Source organism: Rhinolophus hipposideros, assembly GCF_964194185.1.
Source record: "Rhinolophus hipposideros genome assembly, chromosome: 25".
NCBI classification, from domain to species: Eukaryota; Metazoa; Chordata; class Mammalia; order Chiroptera; family Rhinolophidae; genus Rhinolophus; species Rhinolophus hipposideros.
Window position 1 is genome coordinate 1864486 of NC_138071.1, and position 23121 is coordinate 1887606.

Here is a 23121-nt window from a genome sequence, read left to right on the forward strand (position 1 = left end):
GGGAAGGGAGGGGGAGGGAGAGAGAGTGTGTAGAGATTTACCTTAAGTAATTGAAATCTGCTGGCCCAGCTCCCAGGCTAGAGATCCCTGGAGGAGTTGGTGTTGCAGCTCAAGTCTGAAGGCAGTTCGGAGGCAGAAGTTCCTTTTCCTCGGTAGATCTTTGTCTTTTTCCTCTTAAGGATTTCAACAGATTGAATGAGGCCCGCCCACGTTATGGAGGACAGTCTGTTTTACTGAAATGTTAATCCCATCTAGATATTGATGTCATACGGTGATGTCACATGGTGATATCACAGTCGCATGGGGATATTGAGACTGGTGGTTGACAAACTGGTAACGCGGCCTAGCAGAATTGGCACATAAAATTAACCATCACACCATCGCTTAACATTTAGGGTCAGTTTACTCTTAAAGTACTATGTAGCCCATCTAATTTAGAAATGATATGAACATAATACATAATAAATAGATGTACATGTAAATTAATGAATGAATAAACAGATTAATGCTGGTCAATACCAGATATATTACCTTTCCTTATTCATTAATCAAAAAAGATTCAACTCCCTTTCAACTGTCTGGGAACTTCAGAAACGGAGCAGCTAATGGAAGTGCATGTCGAGTGCCTTGACTCAAAGACACAACAGTGAACCCCAGAGCTCTCTGTTTGGTTTTACCTGGTATGGTCATCACCTCAAGCAAAACATAAACACTAAGGGAGGGTTCTTACTGTGTTAAACGTCTGAGTGGAGACCCAGCACGGATTTTGTCACAGTGGTCTGAGTATGTCACAGTAGAGAGATGAAAATTAGTGGGATGAATATAAAATCTTTCTCTTAAGTTTCAAAAAAGTTGTCCAACTGTGGATGAAAAAGACACTTGGGAAATACGTTGACTCAAAGTATCACAGAAGATTGTAGAAATTGATAAAACAGATTGTGCATTCAACATAGCTGTTGCCTAATATGGGATAAAAGATAAATTTGACACATATAATCTACTCTTGGTAAAGTTATATATATCATTGTTACAAGTAAGGCAGGATATGTCACTTAAATCTATCCTGCCTTATAACTAATAGATTGAAAATTAATGTCTTTTTCTTTTACTTTGGATTATGAATTTTATTGTCTAGTGGGTCCCATACACACAAAATCAGCCCTCAATTAATGTCACTTCAGTTGACTTAGTAGTAGACATCACCAAATAGCTTTGTGAACGAGACTTTCCAGTGATGCTGTCTGATGATAAACTGATGGATAATACAGCAGAGGTGCCATGAAGCAAACAAGTCATGTAGGGAGAGGTTTCTGGCAGGGCGTGACCTGGGGAATCCTGATCAATCTCTAACTGCAGTTTTCCTTCAAACCACCTCTATATGTCTCTGAGTTTTGATCTTGACACAGATGTCATACGTGACCTTGAGTGATTTATCTGAAGTTATTCTGAGCCCTCTGTGATGTCCACTGTAGTGGGTGTGATGGGAGAACACACTGTACCGAGAATCTGAAGATCTCCGTGTAATGAACAGGGAGACAGGAAACCTGTACGATGAATACATTATTTATTAAAACCTTGATCTATTCTTTTGTAGAAGTCACATTTATAGATCTCTCAGTACTTAACAACTTCTGTAAAAAACCCAGATTTGGAATAATTTAGCTAATACAATATTGATTGGCATGTTATTTCTATTTGCTAGTACAAAGTAGGAGTTTCAGAATTGACATCATTTGACCAAGACTGGAAAGCAGTGTTATATTTCAGCTCCACACCACTTTTGATGTTATTTAAATTACCTAATTTAAAGATTATGCCTCTTGGAGTTTTCTTTCAATTTATCCTTTCAAGTCACATTTTTTCTTGATGCTGCTATAATGATGACCTTAGTACTTAAAATGTTTTTTTCCAAATACTGACCTTTTCAAGAAAGTGCTTTTCATAATTAATAGATAACTTAATTGGAGGGATTTGAAAAGAAACATAGAAACTTTGAATTTATAATTTGACTGATGTATTTTGGTTTCTTATTTAGTTACACCTTACCTTGTTTATGAAATATAGTTCTTTCCTGTTGCATATATACAGTCTAGGGATTTACTTTTTTAAAAAGGTATTTCCGAAACAAACACCTGATAATATGGTGCTAGAGTCAGTATAAAGGCTGCAACAATGTTAAGTTTCAGTTGAATAAAGTGACCTTTCTATTGTATCCAACACTAAAGTTCTATAGTCAAGCAATGGCTGAAAATGCCATAAAGAGCAAAAGTGTGGAGTTAGAGCCATGAACCTAGTACAGATAGGAAGGCGGACTTGATAGTTCCCTAAAGCAGCTACATTTTGGGGCCCAAGTGCCTTGCCAATTCTGAGTCAAAGAATTTCAAGGAATTTGGTTACAATTAAACATTTTAGGAAATGGAACATCTTCCATGAGAATTGTTCTCTCTCTCTCTCTCTCTCTCTCTCTCTCTCTCTCCTTTAAGAAATATTGATTTAGTTCTCTGCAAGATGCTGTGCTAACACATGCAGCCCACAGGGTTATAAGACATGGATTCATAAATGGCATTACCTGTTTCAGGTCTATTAAAACCAGCCAGCTAATTCTTCAAAAGAGCCACTTCATTACGTATTCATATATTAACACTGTATCTGAATTTTTAAAAACTTTTCCTTGTATTTTATTTGCCACCTTTTATTATCCCTTAATCTTTTTTTTAAATTAAGATTTTATTTTTTTAGAGCAGTTTTAGTTTAGGTTCACAGCAAAACTGAGTGGAAGGTACAGAGGTTCCCTGTACAACTCCTGCCCCACAGGTGTGTAGCACCCTCCTCGCTGATCAGCATTCCCCACCAGAGGTACACTAAATTATGACATTTCTTAAACTCAGTGACCTACACTGATAACAGCATAATCACCCAAAGTCCATCGTTTGCATCAAGGTTCACTTTTGATGTACATTCTGTGGGTGTGCTTAAATTATAATGACATGAACAGTGTCTATCAATGTGGTATCATACAGAGTAGTTTCCCTGCCTTGAAGTCCTCTGTGCTCTGCCTAATTTATCCCCCGGCCCCACCAACCCCTGGCAGCCATTGATCATTTTACTGTCTCCATAGTTTTGTCTTTTCCAGAATGTCCTCTGGTTGGAATTGTACATCATACAGCTTTTTCAGATTGGTTTCTTTCACTTAATAATATGCATTTACGTTTCCTCCATGTCTTTTCATAGCTTAATAGCTCATTTATTTTTGCACTGAATACTATTCTATTGCCTGGATGTACTGTAGTTTGTTTATCTGAAATTTTAGTTCTGGCTTTGGCATTAACTATTTTTGAGATTTAGATAAGTTACTTCAAGTTCTTTAGGCCTCAGTATATTTTCATTTCCAAGATGAGGGGCCTTCTTCTCTTGTAACAGAATGGAATTTCAGATTGTTAACATTTCAGTGACATTGGAGGCCTGGTTAAGTAGCTAGGGGCAGACAGAAGTGGTTTTGAATCAGGCCTCAGTGATAAAAGGTCGAGTTACTTAATTTCTAAGTTTACATATGTAATATACGAATATATAATTATACTCACCTAATTAGATGTCTTGAGGATTAAATGAAAAAATGCATATAAAATGCTCGGCCAATGGCTGGTACATCTAAGAACTCAATAAAATGTATCTGGTTTTATTTCTAGTCAATGGAGAGTCAGCACTTCTTACCAACCCATTTACTACTTCCTCTCCACTAGCTTCTTCCATTTCTTTAGTTTCTGTGGCTGCTACAAATTTTTTTCTACTATTTTTAAGTCCCCTATCCATTTTCAGTCTTTCAAGCTCAATAAAATATCATCTCTTAACTTACAGATAAAAATAAAGACATGATGATTCCAAACTTTCCTACCACCTCTTCCCAAATTGTGTGTAATCAATATCCACCTTTATTTTTCCCTCCAGTTTCTGAGGAGAAATTGCCAACTGTGTGATTTCTTACTTTTTTGTTTGCTTTTAGCTCTAAATAATGACACCAAATTAAATAATGCAGGTAAAACACTTGGCTAAATACATGCAACTCAATAAATTTTAGTTGTCTTCCCTGCCATTCCCAGGTATTCTTCACCTGTCTACCTGTACGCTATACAGTGAGAGCTGTCTTCACGTTCCTGGTCATATTAGGTCCTTTCCCTTCAATGACTCTCCAACATCTTTTCAATAAAGGTAAAATGTCTTTGTGTGGCTTACAAACCTGATATAGCTGCCCCATATGTCCTTTTCTCCTTTCTTCTATTTTCTTCTGCATTTTACTCAGCTGCCTATTTCTTGCCCATTGCTATTGGGTACACTTTTCCTCTATCTAGAGTACCTTCTAATATATTCTTCATTTCAACTTTATTTCTCTTTATTCTTCAAGACATAGCTTAACACCCTAAATATAAAAATTACATTGGAGTAATAGGTAGAGTTAATGTGCTTCTTAATTCTTTTAACATTTTCACCCATTCCTCAAGCCCCCCTGCCATCTGGCTACCATCAGTTTGTTCTTTGTATGTATGAGATTGTTTCTGTTTTGTTTGTTCATTAATTTTTGTTTTTTGGTTTCTACATATAAATGAAATTATATAGTACTTGTCTTTCTCTATCTGGCTTATTTCACTTAGCATAATCCCCTCTAGGTCCATGCATGTTGCCGCAAATAGTAAGCTTTCATTCTTACGTATGGCTGAGTAATATTGCACTGTGTGTATTTACCACATCTTTATTTAATCACCTGCCAAAGGATGATTTTCAATGTGTTGGCTATTGTAAATAATACTGTAGTGTAATAGGGGTGTATACGTCTTTTCAAGTTAGTGTTTTGGATTTGTTCAGATAAATACCTAGAAGTGGAATTGCTGGGTCATATGATAGTTCTATTTTCAATTGTTTGATGAACCTTTAAAATGTTTTCCATAGTGCCTGCACCAATTTGCAATCCCACCAACAGTGAATGTAACTTCCCTTTTCTCCAAATGCTTGCCAACACTTGTTGTTTGTTGATTTATTGATGATATCCATTCTGACAGGTTTGGGGTGATATCCCAATGTGGTTTTTACTTTCATTTCTCTGATGATCAGTGAGGTTGAGCATGTTTTCGTATGTCTATTGGTATGTGCTCTTTGGAGAACTATCTGTTCAGCTCTTCTGCCCATTTTTAATTGGATTATTTGTTTTTTTGGTGTTGAGCTGTATGTATTTTATATATATATATATATAATATAAATATATAAATATTTTATTAATTATGGGTCTGTACAAATGCAACCTATTTATGAATGTTAATTTTGTACCCTGCTACTTTACTGAATGCATTTATCAGTTCTAATAGTTTTTGGTGAAATCTTTAGAGTTTTGTTTATATAGTAACGTGTCTTCTGCAAATGATGACAATTTTACTTCTTCCTTTCCAATTTCAATGTCTTTTATTTCCTTTCCTTGTCTGTTTGCTGTGAGTAGGACTCTAATACTATGTTGAATAAAAGTGGTGAAAGTGGATATCCTTCTCTTATTTCTTATCTTAAGGAAAATGCTTAGCTTTTCACCATCGAGTATGATGTTAGTTGTTGGTTTGTCATATATGGACTTCATTATGATGAGGTGTGTTTCTTCTATTCACACTTTGTTGAGAGTTTTTATCGTGAATCGGTGTTGGATTTTTTCAAATGCTTTTTCTGCGTCTATGAATATCATCATATGATTTGTGTCCTTCCTTTTATTTGTTTGACATACTACGTTAATTGATTTTAGGATATTGAAACGACCAGGCATCCTTGGATACCCTTGATCGTGGTGTGTGATCTATTTTGTATATTGCTGAATTTGATTTGCTGAGACTTTGTGGAGGATTTTTGCTTCTGTGTGAATCAGGGATATCGGCCTATAATGTCCTCTTATTTTTTATGTCTTTGGTTTTAGAACTACCCTTCCTGCCTTTTCAATATTTTATAATAGGTCAAGAAGAATAGGTGTTATTTCTTCTTTGAATGTTTGGTAAAATTCACCTGTGAAGCCATCTGGTCCAGGAATTTTGTTTGTTGGGAATTTTTTGAGTTCTGATTCAATGTTTTATTAGTAATTGGTCTGTTCAGATTAAAAAAATATGAAAATATAGCCAACATTCAATATTATTTTAGTTTCTGGTGTACACCATAGTTATTCAGCATTTATATACCTAGAGAAGTGATCACCATGTTAAGTCCAGCAACCATCTGACACTGTACGATGCTATCACATTATTATTGACTATATTCCTTATGCTGTATATTATGTCCCCGTGACTTGTTTGTTTTATACCTGGAAATTTGAACATCTTATTTCCCTTCATGTTTTTCCCCTCACTTAAAAATTTTTCCATTAGAGTTTACATTCAATATTATTTTATATTAATTTCAGGTGTACAATATAGTGGTTAATCATTTATATAATTTACGAAGTGATCCCTCTGACTACTCTAGTACCTGGCATTATACATAGTTATTATCATATTACTGACCATATTTCCTATGCTTTACTTTGCATCCTCATGACTATTTTGTAACTACCAGTCGGTACTTCTTAATCCCTTCACCTTTTTCATCCTGCCCCCCAATCACCTTTCCATTTATCACCCTAATAAATCTAGTACCCGTCTGACACCATACATAGTTACTACAGTATTATTGGCTATATTCTGTATGCTACATACTACTCCCTCATGATTACTTTGTAACAATAAATTTGTACTTCTTAATTTCATCACCTTTTTAACCCACCCCCAACACCTGTCTCATTTGGCAACCATCAAAATGTTCTCTGTTTCTAAATGAGTTTGTTTTTATTTTGTTTGTTTGTTCATTTGGTTCTTTAGATTTTACCTATAAGGGAAATCACATTGCATCTGTCTTTGTCTGTCTGATGTACTCCACTCAACATAATTCCCCCTGGATCCATCCATGCCACTGCAGATGGCAAGAACCCATTCCTTTACATGACCGAACAATATCCCAACGTATATATGTACCACTTCCTCTTTATCCATTTATCCATCAATGAGCACCCAGGCTCCTCCGCATCTTGGCCATTGTACACAAGGCTGCAATGAACATATGGGTGCACACGTCCCCTTGAAGTAGGTTTTTGGTTTCTTCAGAAGTGGGATTACTGGGTTCTTCTTTTTCTCTTGTTATAGCCTTTGTTTTAAAGTCTTTTTTGTCTGGTATAAACACTGCTACCCCAGCTTTTTTTTTTTTATTTCCATTTTCATGTAAGATCTTTTCTCATCCCTTTCTTTTCTGTGTGTGTCTTTCAGTCTGAAGTGAGTTTCTTGTAGGCAGCATATGTAAGGGTTTTGTTTGCTTTTTCATTCACTCACATTACTTTTTGATAGGAGCATTTAATCCAGTTACATTGAAAGCAATTGTTGATAGAGATCTAGTTATTGCCATTTTATTATTCATGTTTTCTATCTTTTTTTAAATTTGTTTTTTTATATTTTTTAGTCCTTTTTTTCCTTGATGAGTCCGGCTAAAGGTGTATCAGTTTTATTTGTTTTTTTCCGAAGAACCAGCTCTTGGTTTTATTGATCTTTTGTATTTTATTTTAGACTCTATATCATTTATTTCCACTCTTAATTTATTTTTCTTCAATTTACATTGCACTTTATTTTTCGATTTCTAGTTCCTTTTGATGTAATCTTAGATTTTTTTTTCTTTTGAGATCTTTCTTATTTTTTGAAGTAGACCTTTATTCCTATAAATTTCAATCTTAGCAATACGTTGGTTGTGTTCCAGTGACTTTGTGTCATTGTATTTTAATTTTCATTTGTCTCAACGTATCTTTGATTTCTTCCTTGATCTCGCTTTTAACTCATTTATTATTTAATAGTATGTTATTTAACCTCCATGTGTTTGTGTGTTTTTTTTCAGTTTTCTTTTTGTAATTGATTTTTAGTTTCATGCGACTGAGATTAGAGAAGATGCTTGGTATGACTTCAGTCTTCTTAAATTTACTGAGACTTGTTTTGTGGCATAACATTTGGTCTATCCTGGAAAATGTTCCATGTGCCTTTGGGAATGTGAAGTCTGCTGCTTTGTGTGGAATGTTTTAAAAATATCAATTAATTCCATCTGATGTAATGTGTCATTTATTTCCACTGTTTCCATGTTGATATTCTGTCTGCATGATCTATCCATTGATATCAATGGAATGTTAAAGTCGTCTCTTATGTCTGTATTACTTTTGCTTTCCACTTTGTAATACCTCATTATTTGATTTTTATGTTTAGGTGATCCTATTGGATGCCTAAATGTTGACAATGATTATATTCTCTTGGGTTGATCCCTTTATCATGAAATGTTTTTTGTTCTTACAGCTTTTGATGTAAAGTCTATTTTGTCTGAGTTAAGTATTGCTACTCCACCATTTTTTCCCCATTCCATTTGCATGAAAGGGGATACTTCGCATCCCTTTATTTTCAGTCTGTGTATGTCTTTTGACCTGAAATAGGTCTCTTGTAGGCAGCACGTGTAGGTGTTTTGTTTTCTTATTCATTCAGCAACCCTACATCTTTCCATAGGTGAATTTAATCCATTTATATTTAGTTATTATAGGTTGGTACCTAGTTATTTTAATTTCACTATTCAGATTTTTTATTTTTTTCTTCTTTTTAATGAAGTTTCTGCTTTTCTCTGCATGCATTCCATTTGCTTTGAGTATCATTTTCCACTGCTTCACTTTGAGTTTTTGTTTGTTTTTGCAGCTGAGACATATCTCCTAGTGGGAGAAAATAGTTGGGTTTTGTTCTTTGATACATCCTACTATACTCCATGCCTTTTAATTGGTGAGTTCAGTCCATTTACGTTTAAGGTGATTATAGATATACGAGGATTTCCTATAGCCATTTTTCCCCCTTTTTGTTTGTTTGTTCTGTGTTTCCATTGTTGCTTTTTTCATTGTGTTTATGTCATTTTATTTGGTGGCATTCTATCATGTTTTCCCCTCTATTGTTTTTTAATTTTATAGAGGAAGGGGAATAGGACTTTATTGGGGAACAGTGTGTACTTCCATTACTTTTTTCTAAGTCAAGTTATTGTCCTTTCAGTCTTAGAGTTGGTGGGCACAGCTCAGCTCCAAGTCCAGTTGCTGTTGCTAGTTGCAGGGGGCACAGTCCACCATGCGTTGTGGGAGTCAAACCGGCCACCTTGTGGTTCAGAGCCCGTGCTCCAACCAACTGAGCCATCCGGGAGGCAGCTCAGCTCAAGGTGCCGTGTTCAATCTTAGTTGCAGGGGGCAGAGCCCACCATCCCTTGCGGTACTCGAGGACTTGAACCGGCAACCTTGTGGTTGAGAGCCCACTGGCCCATGTGGGAATCGAGCTGGCAGCCTTCGGAGTTAGAAGCATGGAGCTCCAACCACCTGAGCCACCAGCCCGGCCCTCTATTATTATTATTATTATTATTATTATTATTTTTATGTTATATGTTTCAGTTCTAGATTTTTTTTTTTAGTTCTAGATTTTTTTGTGTGTGTGATTATAATAGGTTTATTGCAAAGAAAGTTTCATATGTACAGTAGTCCTGTTTCTTCTGATTGCATCTCATCTCCATTCACCTGTGCAAGTCCTTTTCCCTTTCCAGTTTTATGTTTTTGTTGTCACAAGATATCTCTTTTTATGCTGTACGATTTCCAATTGCAGAAGCTACTGTGTTCTTTTTGTAACTATTTTTACCTCTTTTAACCTTGATGTTATATTTAAGTGTTTAATATCCTGCTCTGGGTATTAAATTTCCAATTTCTTGCTATTTTCTGTTTGTCATCTTACTCATAGTTTTGTGTCTTTTTATCTTCTTATTTCTGGTAGAAGAGCACCTTTTAGCATTTTTTGTAATGTAGGTCTTGTGTTGGTAAATTTCTTCAGCTTCTGTATATCTGCAGAAGCCTTTATTTTTCCTTCATACTAAAAGATAGCTTTGCTGGATATTTTATTTGTGGATGGTGATTTCTCTCATCCAATAATTTGAAATTTTGATTTCATTCTTTTCTAGTTTGCAGGATTTCTGCTGAAAAAAATCTGACAATGATCTAATGTGGTTTCCTTGATAGGTTACTGTTTTCTTTTCCCTAGGTGCCTGAGAATTCTTTCCTTGTTGTTACTTTTTTTTTTTAATTAAAATTTATTGAGGTGACAATGGTTAGTAAAATTACATAGGTTTCAAGTGTACAATTCTGTAATACATCATCTATATATCACTTTGAGCATTCATCACCAGTAGTCAGTTCTCCTTCCATCACCATATACCAGGGTGCCAAAAAAAGGTACACACGTGCTTTGTATTTATCTTTTGTTATCGGTATATATTGAGTATTACAATTTTAATACAATTTTTTCCTTTCTTAAAAAGTGTATACATTTTTGGGCACTTGAGTATTTGAGCCCGTTTACCCTCTTCTACCAACCCCCTCTGCCCTTATCCTCTGCTAACCACTAAACTATTGTCTGTGTCTATGAGTTTTTGCTTCTTTATTTGTTTGTCTTGTTCCTTTGTTGCTTTCAGTTTTATATCCCACATGAGTGAAGTCATATGGTTCTCGACTTTTTTGCCTGACTTATTTTGCTTAGCATAATAATCTCAAGAGCCATCCATGTTGTCACAAATGGCAGTATTTCATCTTTTCTTATGGCAGAGTAGTATTCTATTGTGTATAGATACCACATCTTCTTTATACAATTATCTATCGACAAAATAAAGAGGCAACCAATTGAATAGGAGAAGATATTTGCAAACAATGCCTCTGATAAGGTGCTAATATCCAAAATATATAAAGAACTTTTACAACTCAACAACAGAAAACCAAACAATCCAATTAAAAAATGGGTAGAGGACCTAAATAGACATTTCTCCAAAGAGGACATACAGATGGCTAACAGACATATGAAAAAATGCTCAACATCACTAATCATCAGAGAAATGCAAATAAAAACCACAATGAGATATCACCTCACAGCAGTTGGAATGGCTACCATCAACAAGACAAATAACAATAAGTGTTGGAGAGGCTGTGGAGAAAAAGTAACCCTCATACACTGTTGGTGGGAATGCAGACTGGTGCAGCCACTATGGAAGGCAGTGTGGAGGTTCCTCAAAAAATTAAGAATAGAATTACCATATGACCCAGCAATCCCTCTCCTGGGAATATACCCCAAAAATCTGAAAACAATTATCCATAAAGATATATGTAGTCTGATTTTCACTTTAGCTTTATTTGCAGTGGCTAAGACATGGAAACAACCAAAGTGTCCTTGTTACTTTTTGACAGTTTTAATAGAATGTGCCTTGGAGAAGGACTTTTTGGATTGAGATAATTATATGTTCTGTTAGCTTCTTTGATTCAAGGATCCAGTTTTTTGTGTTTTTTTTTTTTAAATATGTATATAGTTTTGGGAAATTCTTGTAGATTATTTCTTTGAACAGGCTCTCTGTTCCCCTCTCTCACACTTCTCCTTCTAGTTTACCAATTATTTTTATATTGCTATTTCTAATGGAGTCAGATTGTTCTTTTAGAGTTATTTTTCTTATTTTCTCTTTTCATCCACCTGAATCTTTTCTTTATTTTTATCTTATGTCACTAATTCTTTCCTCCATTTGGTCTGCTCTATTTCTTGCTAGTTCAATCTTCATCTTAATTATTGAGTTATTCAGCTGCAGAATTTATGTTTGGTTATTTTCTGTAGTTTAAATATCTTTGTTGAAATACTCCTTTTGGTCACTGATTTTATTTCTAAGCCCATTGAATTGCCTTTCTTGGTGTTTTTGTACCTCACTGAGTTTTTTCAGAAATGCAGTCTTGAATTCTGTCATTTAAATCACAGTTTTCCTTGTCTTTATTTTTTTTGTGATTTTTTTCATTCTCTTTCTGAATTCCCTTCTTCCTTCTTACCTTGGCTATTCATTATGATTGATGGATTTTTTCTCTGCCTGGGTATTTGTGAGAAAGAAATTATTATTTTTTGAAATGTATTTGACCCATCTATGTGTAGCAGGTTTATTTGTAGAGGCTTTTCTTTTGTTTTCCAGTAGGTGGTGCTGAAGTGCAAGGTTTTATTTTCTCTTACCTGCACTGCTGGGGTTTCAGGGATCTCTGTGGGGCAGTATCCCCTTGGCTGTGGAAGACACTCTGTGTTCCGGAATAGGTATGCAGCCGCTTTCCATTCTAGTCAACATGTTCTCCCATGGATTGGAAGTGGCAGACTCTGGGTCTTCTGGCCTCTATGTTCATCGCACTGCCTTCCTCGGAGGTAGAATCTGCAGTCAGAGGTGATTTGTCTGAGTTGACTCAGCTGCCTCTACTAGGCTGCACCAGGTTGGGTGGGGAATGGCGGACGGGGGGCTGGGAGAGGTAAAGGGTTTGTGCATCCACAGTTCTACGCTTTCTTGTGGCTATAGCCTCAGTGAGTACAGATCACTTAGGTTGAAAAGTTTTTCTTTTCACCTCTTCTGTGATTTGCCTAGTGAAGATTTTACTGCCGAGCAGGCCAAGATGGTGCAGTGGTCAGATTCCCACATCTGCTGAATCCTCTTACTGGTGCTCATGGAGTGTGAAGCACTGTGACTTTTTGCACTGCTTCTCTGCCCCTGACCATAGGCCCAATCTCCATGTTTGCCTGTCACCCAGGCCAGATTACTCTCTCTTCCCTTCCAGTTTTTCCAGTAAGTGTTGCACAAGAACCCTTCACTGCTGTAGTGGCTGCTGGGGTCATAGTGAGAGCTGGACTGTTTGTCCAGCTCTCTTTCTTTGGTTCCTACTGTTCTGACACCTCTGTATGCTCAGATATGCCCACCTTCAGATGAATCAATGCATGCATCACTCTGATGTGTTTGTATATTGAGTGGGGAATCCATTATTGAAATATAGCTGCCCATCTAGTTGTAATGTTAGGGGAGAGACTCAGAGGTTTCCTCATGCTGCCATGCTTCTGACATCTCTGCACTGAACATCCTTATAACTATTGTTTTAAACTCTGTTTGTGGTAGAGTGCTTACCTCCATTTCACTTAGTTTTTTCCTGGAGTTTTGTCCTGTTCTTCGTTTGAAACATGTTTATTTGTCTCCTCATTTTTTCTACCTTCCTTAGTTTGTTTCTACGTATTATATGGATCTGCTACCTTTTCTGGTCTTGTCCAGGTGGCCTTATTTAGTAGGTGTCTATGGGGAACAAGGGTGCAAGTTCCCTGATCACCTGAGCTGGGTGTTCCAGGGGTGACCCTTGTGTTCGGGCTGGATGTGCCCTCCTGATGTAGTTGAGCCTTGATTGCTATTGGCATGTTGGTGGGTGGGATTGACCTGCAGACTGACTGGCTATGAGGAATGTCCATGACTGGTGTGAGAAATGACCCCATGGAGTAGAATTCACTTTAGCGGGACTCTGATGCCTGTCAAGCATATTTTATTTGTAGAGGTAATTGAGTGGTGCTCTGCGTGATCTGAAGCCAGTCACTGCATGTGTTGGTTCTGGGGCCTCTTCTGAGAGGCTCTGTTAAGGCCAAGGTCAAGCGCTGCCTGTGCCCAGCCCAGGGCCACTTGGTAGGAGCTACAAAATGATTTGCAGTTGGTAGGTGCCTATGCTGGGCTTGGAGCAATCTGTGAGAAGCTATACTCCAAAATGAGGGTGGTTGGCACTAGTAATGGGCTTTGGGCTACTTCACAAGGGTATATTGAGTTCTGAAATTAGGAAATATGAGTGAGCACTTCGCCATATTAACAATATTAAGTCTTCAAATCCATGAACATTGGATATCTTTCCATTTAATCAGGTATTCTGTATAATTTTTCAATGATAGTATTTTTCATTGTACAAGTCTTACATTTATTTTGAGTTGATTTCTAAGCATTTTATTTATTTGGATGCTATTGTAAATTACATTGTTTTCTTAATTTCTTTTTCAGACTGTTCATTGCTAGCACAGAAATACAGTATATTTTTGTATATTGATCTTGTGTCTCACTACCTTGCTGAACTCATTTATTAATTTTCACAGATGTTTTTGTGTATAATTTAGGATTTTCTATATACAAGATCATATAATTTATTAAAACAGATGTACTTGCTACCTTTTCCTTTTTTACCAATTATGATACCCTTTCATTCTCTTGTGTAATTGCCTAAATAGATTTCTCGTACAATGTTAAAAACATGTGATAACAACTGACTTTCTTTTTTTTTCTGATCTAAGAGGGAAAGCATTTCATCTTGCACCATTAAATACATTTTGGTTGTTTCCATGTCTTGGCCACCGTAAACAAAGCTGCAATGAACATTGGAGCACACATGTCTTTATGTATTTTTTTCTTTTGTGTTTGTTTTTTTTATCTATTTGTTTCTTTATACCCTGCCTCGCTTTAAAATGGTTTTAAGGCAACTTGCAGTACATAAAATGCAATAAGATGACATAAATTAAAAATAGAGAGAGTGTGGGAAAAGCCCTTTTCCCAGAACAACAACAACAACAACAACAACAACAACAACAACAACAGCAACAACATTCTGTAAGTGAATACTACCTGGAGACTGGAAAAAAATAGAGCTGGAAACAAAGGGCTTATTTGGTGCCAGCTTTTGGCATCTGCTCCAAGTGAGAAAGTGAAGTCTTATTTGCTCTGGTTTCCTCTAAGTGTTGAACACTTAGTGCCTTGTACATGGTAAATTATTTTTTTAATTAAAGTTTTTTGGGGTGACTATAGTTAGTAAAGTTACATAGGTTTCAGGTATATACATCAGGTGATGTCTATAGATACATCATCTATATCTCACATTGTGTGCTCACCATCCAGAGTCACTTCTCCTTCCATCACCATATATTTGACCCCCTTACCCTCATCTACCACCTCCCATCCCCCGTTACCCTCTGGTAACCACTAAACTATTGCCTGTGTCTGTGAGTTTTTGTTTGTCTTGTTCCTTTGTTGCTTTCAGTTTTATATTCCACATAATCAGTGAAGTCTTATGGTTCTTGACTTTTTTCTGTGCATGGTAAATTCTCAATAATTGATTACTGAAGTTGATTCACTAATGAATTTTATTGTCAGCATTCCACAGTTATTAAGCTGGTTAGAATCCTTTTTCTTAAAAGTTTAATTGTCAGGAATATTTCTTGTAAGCACAGTCCACTTGTTTTCTTGATCTACACTATATTTGAAAATGTTATTTTAGAAATGCATATAACTCATCTTATTTACATAAGTACATCTAGAAATTGCTCCACTAGTTGAGTACGTATGTATGTAAGTTTTGTGCTTCTGAAGGGTGCAACATGATCATTTGTTCTCCTGTTCAACTATTGTCTTTACTGGGTTGAAAACAAAGACTGTATGTTTTGAAGAATTTAAAATTCATAAATATAAAATATTTCTCTTTGTAAGCATCTCAAAAAATATCCAGAGATGTAAAGTTTATGTTTATTAAAATAATACTCAGAATAATTTCATAATGCCTATTGATGCCATCTAGATTTCTATTTGATTTACTTAATTTGTAAACATAATTAATTTCTTCTCAAATATTTTCTAGGAAGTTTTAAAAACTATACAAAAGTTTATAGCAACTTAAATTTGTCATTTTAAAAACTAAGCATTTTGTCTGGGTTTATCCTCAGATGGCTCTTAAATATGACCTGGGACTTATCTGAACCATAGTATTTATTTTGACTCAAGCTTCACTTGAATCAATGATTAAAAATAACTGAAATGTAAATACGTATAATAGTGTATTTAAACTTGGAAAAGTTGAAAAGAATGGGAATTATGTAAAACCAATAAAACTTCAGCAAGTCTTGAGATGCATAGATACAGGTATTTGAATTATACCAGAACACTCACCTTGCAGCAGATTATAGTGAAAATATACTTTTAAATCATCTCAATTAATTTGGTTGAAAGGCAGGAAAGATACGATATGCCCCAGGTTTCTGCAGGATATGCTCATTTTAAAACTATGATTTTTCCCCTGAAATATTATCACTGTGTTAGAATCTTTGAGATACTATTTACAACTGAGATTTCAGAGATGAAAAATAACCTAAAGAAGTAACTGCATAATATTTCATAAAATTTCTTACTGCATTTCAGGAAATGATCTTATATCCTATGTATTGTGCCTGCTTTTGAAGTTCAGAGACTTCCAATAAACTAGCATGCTTGTTCTCAGCATGTGCAGACTGACATGCAGTAACAATGAAGACGCGGCACTGGAGGCCGCACCGCTCTGCAGGGCAGCTCGCCTCTGCCGGGTAACTGCGCAAGGGCTGCCTTTCTCCCTTGTGACCCTGGACAAGACCATTCTTTTCCCTTTCTTACCTTCCCTCACTAAACTTAAATAATTATGTACCGAATATGCAATTTTAAAAATAATTTCATTAATTTCCTAGGGAGCAGAACAGCTCTCAGACTAATTGGGAAAATGCCACCTCTTTCCTGATGGTATCCTAGTGATTATAATCTTTTAGAAATACAGAAAACTGTTACAGTTTGTGTCTTTGTTAGCTGATTCTTAACAATTTGTCAGAATTTTTGTAAAATCTCTTCTGTTCAGATGTAGAAAACATTTTGGATGTAGGCTATCTTTCCAACATGAAAATTATCTATTTTGGATTGAGCCTATTAATTATTTTCAGAATTGATATTTGTAAAGTACTTTAAATATGAGAAGGACTTTAGAAGGGTTGAGTGATATTAATATAAACCTTTAATATTCAATTGTAGTAAAAGAAAATTAATGCTACTTTTGATGTTTCATCTTTAATACTCAATTGTAATAAAAGAAAACCGATACTGTTAGTTTGTCATGGGAAAGGCAATAGTATTATTATCCAGAATTGATAAGATTTAACCATTCTGTAAACCTGTTTTATTTATTCATATGATTTAAACCCTATTTTAAATTAAAATTTCTTTTTGTAATCATTAAATTAAATGTATTTCATATTTTTCAGTGTTTATTCTGTGTTTTGTGTATTCCGAGAGCGTGAAATTTGCTTGCTTATTTTTATATGTGAAATTAATAACTAGGCTCACTTATACTACAGTTGCTGTTTTTGTAGGTCAAAATTGTTGACTACCTGTTATTATTTTTTTGAAAGCCTATCATTATTCCTTGTTGCAATCAATGTATCAAAATATTCTAATCTATACTCTGAAATACGTGAAAAGGAAAACACTGGTGTTTCCCTCCCTATATCCCTACTCGTGTTCCCACGGGTATAGTTAGTGTTGGTTTCCTAAGATATTGAGTTTTGGTTTTTTTCCCCTGCATGGAAGAGTACCTGGCACATAAGAAGTGTTCAGTAAGTATTTACTTAATGAATCGGAATAGTAATCTTAACAATATTCAGTCTATTTAGATCTCTACCCATATTTCATCAGACCACTCAGTTGGGGTCTTAGAGGTTGGATAAATCATATTAACCACATCCTCTCCAAAATCTGGAAACTTCTGAGAGACAGACACAGATGCCAGTCAGACGAAGATCAGTGTACTGGTTTTCTTACAGGTAGAAGTTCAACTGGAGGACATGCATTACATTAATTCCTCACTTAACATCAACTGTAAGCAAACTGATATATACTGAAACTAATTTTACTACAGCCTAATTGATATAAAAAACAGTAATTTCCTAAGGCATCTCATTGACATTATAATGAAACAATATTGAATGCAATGATGTTATTCAAGAATCTGTTGTATGTGTACTGATAAAATGGGCTTCAGCTCGCTCTGAATTAGACAGTTATATACTGCCACTGGTTCTGCTGGATGCACACAGCCCTCTGCCATGGAGGAATGGGTCAAAACAGACCTGGATCCATCTTCTCTAAATACAGACGTGAACTGAGAAACAGAAGTTGCTCTGGGCATATTAAGTATGTTCTCATCAGTATGACCGATGAGATGAGTTTCTGTACCTCTCATGGTAAAAAGTGAAGGAAGAGACTTCCAGTCAAGATAGAGTAGGTAAATACTGTGCTCACCTCCTCCCATGAACACATCAGAATTACAAGTAAATGATACAACAACCATCATTGAAAACCCCTACAGACTAGCTGAAAAGAATTTCTGTAACTAAGGATATAAGGAAGAAGCCACAATGAGATTGGGAAGAAGGATAGAGATGAAGATTGACAGGTCTTGGACCCACGGTGTGGTGATTAAGAAACAGGAGGAGTATCTTGGCTTCAGAGGTCCCCCCTGAAGTATGAGGGGTCCCAGCCTGACACCCAACTTCCCGCCCAGGGCTCCAGTGTTAAGCAGACCCAAGCCTGGCAGTAGTGGCTGCCTGCCTTGGTTCACAGCCTATCTTCAGTGAGGCACCTTAAAGTTCGGCACAGTGTCAACCAGTGGCAGATCACTTAGTAGCCACCCCGGGCTAGGCACAGACAGCCACTGAACTTGGGCTCTACCAGAGGCTCACGCAATAAGCCAGAAACCACACACCCTGTATCCAGCGTTAGACCACAGCAGATCACGACTGAACCAGCACCACGAACAGCACACCCAAAGGGCCGACTTCGCGGGCACCAGTCTTGTTAAAGCATTCCCCACTCTGTGGGGTCATCAGCCACAGAACAGCTTGTCTGCATCAATCACAGACATTCCTCACGTCAGTCAGCCTGTAGGTCAATCTCACCCAACGAGGAGCCAACAGCAGTCAAGGCTCAGCTACAGCAGGAGGGTGCACACAACCCACACAAGGGACACCCCTGGAGCACCCTTCTCAGTTTACAAGGGAGACTGTGCCACTAGGCCTCACAGGATACCTACTACATAAGGCCACTCTGCCAAGACTTGGGGACATAGCATTTCTACTTAATACATAGAAACAATTTGAGGGAAGTAGCCAAAATGAGGAGATAAATAAAGGTGTTTCAAATGAAAGAACAGGACAAAACTCCAGAATAGATTAACTCAGTGAGAATTTCAACAAAGAGATAGGAAACATAAAAATGGAAATAGAAAATATTAAAAAAGTCAGAAATTAAGAATTCAATAACTTAAATGAAGAATACATTAGAGAGAATCAACAGTAGATTAAATGAGGCAGAGGATAAAATCATTGATCTGGAAGACAAGGCAATGGAAAATGCCCAATTGAATAGCAAATGAAAAAAGAATTTAAAAAAATGGGGATAGTTTAAGGGACCCTTGCACAACATCAAGGGTACCAGCCTTTGCATTATCAGGGTACCAGAAGGAGGAGAAAGAGAGCAAGGAATTGAAAACATATTTGAAGAAATAATGACAGAAAACTTTCCTAGCCTGGCAAAGCAAATAGACATAAAAGCTCAGGAAGCACAGAGAGTTCCAAACAAATGAACCCAAGCAGGCCCACACCAAGACACATCATAACGCCAAATATTAAAGAAAAAGAATCTTCAAAACATCAAGAGAAAAGCAGTTAGTTACCTCCAAGAAAGCTTTCACGAGGTTATCAGCTAATTTAGCTACAGAAACTTGCAGACAGAAGGGATTGGTATGAACTATTCCAAGAGATAAAAAGCAAGAACCTACAACCAAGCTCACTCTACCCCACAAGTCTGTCATGTAGAATCGGAGAGAGAAAGAATTTACCAGATAAGAAAAAAAAACTAAAGAAATCCATTACCACTAAATCAGTTGTATAAGAAATGTTAAAGAGACTTCTTTAAGGAAAAAAGAATAAATAAAAATATGAATAAGAAAACGGAAGAAAGAAAAAACTGTTCACTGAGAAAGGCAAACACATAATAAAAGCAATGGATCTACCAACTATATAGCTAGTACAAAGGTTCCAAGGCAAAAATAGGAAGATCGTGTGTAATTGCAACAACAAATTAAGAGATACACACACACACACACACACACACACACACACAAGAAGGAATGAATAAACATAAATATGAAGGGATGGAGTAAAAAGTGTAGTGATTTTAGAATGTGTTTGAATTTAAGTGACCGACCATCAACATAAAATAGACTGCTGTAAACAAAGTCTTATATATAGGAAGCACATGGTAACCACAGCCCAAAAATTTACAAAGGATATGCAGGATACAAAGAGAAAGTAATGCAAACACAACACTATATAAAGTCACCAACATACAAGAGAAGAGAGCAAGCAGAGAATAAGATAGAACAGAGAAGCAATAAAAAATAAAAATATCAGAAAATAATTAGTAAAATGGCAATAACAACATACCCATTAATAATTACTTTAAATGTAAATGGATTAATGAAAAGTCATAGGGTGGCAGAATAAATAAGCAAACAAGACCCATATATATGCTGCATACAAGAGACCCATTTCAAATCCAAGGACACACACAGACTATTAAATGAAATAGATATCATTTAAATGAAAATGAAAAAAAAAAAAAGCTTGAGTAACAATACTTACGTCAGACAAAATTGACTTTAAAACAAGGGCTGTAACAAGAGACCAAAGAGGGCATTTCATAATGATAAAGGGATCAATCAAACATGAAGACATAACTCTTGTAAACATCTACACACCTAATATAGGAGCTCCTAAATATATAAAGGAAATAATGATGGACATAAAGGGAGAGATCAACAGTATATTGTCAAAGTAGGATTCTTAACACCCCATTGACATCAATGGCTAGATCATCCAGACAGAAAATTAACAAAGAAACAGTAGCCTTACGTGACACATTAGAGCAGATGGACTTAATTGATATTTTAAGGATATTTCACCCAAAGGCAGCAGAATATATATTTTTCTCAAGTGCCCATGAAATATTTTTTAGAATAGACCACATATTAGGTCACAAAACAAGTCTCAGAAAATTTAAAAAGATTGAAATTATATCAAGCATCTTCTGTGATCTCAGCAGTACGAAACTAGAAATCAATTACAAGAAGAAAATTGAAAAACACACAAACACTTAGAGGCTACATAACATGCTACTACAAAATGAATTGAATAGCAAAGAAGAAATCAAAAGATACACTGAGACAAATCAAAATGAGAATGACTCAAAATCTATGGAACACAGCTGAAGCACTTCTAAGAGTGAAATTTATAGCAATATAGATCTTCCTAAAGAAACGAAACATCTCAAATAAACAATCTAATGTGACACCTGAAAGAACTAGAAAAACAACAAAGAAAGCCCAAAGTGAGTAGAAGGAAGGAATTAATAAAGATCAGAGTAGAAATAAATAAAATAGAGTCTAAATATACAACACAAAAGATCAATGAAAATGAGCTGATTCTTTAAAAAAATAAAATTGATAAACCTGTGGCCAGATTCATCAAGAAAAAAAGTGAGAGGGCCCTCAAAAGTACAATCAGATATAAAAAAGGAGAAGTGACAACCGACACCACAGAATATAAAGAATTATAAGGAAATACTATGAACAATTATATGCCAACAAATTGGATAACATGGAAGAAATGGATAAATTCCTAGAAACATACAATCTTCCAAGGCTGAATCAGGAAGAAACAGAAATCTGAGCAGATCAATAACTAGTAATGAAATTGAAAGAGTAAGAAAAAAACTCCCCAAAAAACATAATCCCTGGATCAAATGGCTTCACAGGTAAATTTTAGCAAATATTCAAAGCAGAATTTATACCTATCCCTTTCAAAGTACTCTAAAAAATTGAAGAGGAAGGAAGGCTCCCAAACTCATTTTATGAAGTCAGAATTACCCTGTCTCCAATACTAGACAAAGACATTACAAAAAAAAAAAAAAAAAGAAAAAAAGAAAAAAGAAAAGAAAATTATAGGCCAGTATCCCCAATGATAATAGATGCAAAAATTCTCAACAAAATATTAGCAAACCAAATTCAGCAATATATTAAAAAGATCATACTTCATGATTAAGTGGGATTTAACATCGGGATGCTAGGCTGGTTCAATATCCATAAATCAATTAATATAATACACCCATAAAGTGAAGGGTAAAAATCATGTGATCATATCAATGGATGCAGAAAAAACATTTGGTAAAACCAACACCATTCATGATAAAAAATCTCAGCAAAGTGGGAATAGAGGAAGCATACCTCAACATAATAAAGAACAAATATGACAAATCTAGAACTATTATCAAACTCAACAGTCAAAAGCTTGACATTTTTTTCCCGTAAGTTGAGGAACAAGACAAGGATATCCACTTCCACCACTTTTATGCAATGTAGTATGGGCAGTCCTAGTCACAGCAATCAGACAAGAAAAAGAAATAATAAGCATTTGAATTGGAAAGGAAGAAGTAAAATTGTCATTATTTGCACATGGCATGAAACTATATCTAGAAAACCCTATAGAATCCACAAAACAAAAACAAAAAAAACAAAACTATTAGAACTAATAAATGAAGTCAGTAAAGTACTAATAAATGAACTAATAAATGAACTCAGTAAAGTAGCAGGATACAAAATTAATATTCAGAAATTGGTTGCATTTTTATATACCAAAGTTAATGAGTTATCAGAAAAAGGAAAGAAAACAATCACATTTACAATTGCATCTAAGAGACTAAAATACTTAGGAATGAATTTAACTAAGGAAATAAAAGATCAATATTTGGAAAATTGAAGAAATAAATTGAAGAAGATACAAATAAATGGAAGGGCATATTGTGCTTATAGATAGGAAGAACTAACATCATTAAAATGTTCATACTACCCAAAGCAATATATAGATTAATGCTATCCCTATCAAAATACCAATGGCATTTTTTTCACAGAACTAGAACAAATAATTCAAAAATTTATAGGGAACCTTGAAAGACCTCGGATAGTCACGGCAATCTTGAAAATGAGGAACAAAGTTGGAGGTATTATGATACCTGATACCAAATTTTACTACAAGGCTATAGTAATCAGAATAGCATGGTACTGGCATAGACACACATAGATTGATGTAACAGTATATAGAGCCCAGAGATATACCCACACCTATATGGTCAATTAATGTGTGACAGTGGAGGCAAGGGTATGGGGGTAAAGACAGTCTCTTCAATAAATGGTGTTTGGAAAACTGGACAGACACATACAAAAGAATGAATCTGAATCATTTTCTTATACCATAACAAGAATAAAATCAAAATGGATTAAAA

At 35.5% G+C, this 23121-nt stretch overlaps 1 protein-coding gene across 3 annotated transcripts in view; it reads left to right on the forward strand.

Moving 5' to 3' along the window:
• FOXP2 (forkhead box P2) overlaps positions 1 to 23121 on the forward strand; it is a 632923-nt gene that overhangs the window by 132283 nt on the left and 477519 nt on the right. For 2 of the 3 annotated variants that reach the window (XM_081038543.1, XM_081038539.1), the window contains one exon: positions 4098 to 4206. The exons of the other annotated variant lie outside the window; for it this stretch is intronic. The gene's annotated coding sequence lies outside the window, so the exon portion shown is untranslated. The remainder of the gene's footprint in view (positions 1 to 4097; positions 4207 to 23121) is intronic. 3 annotated transcript variants of the gene reach the window in all.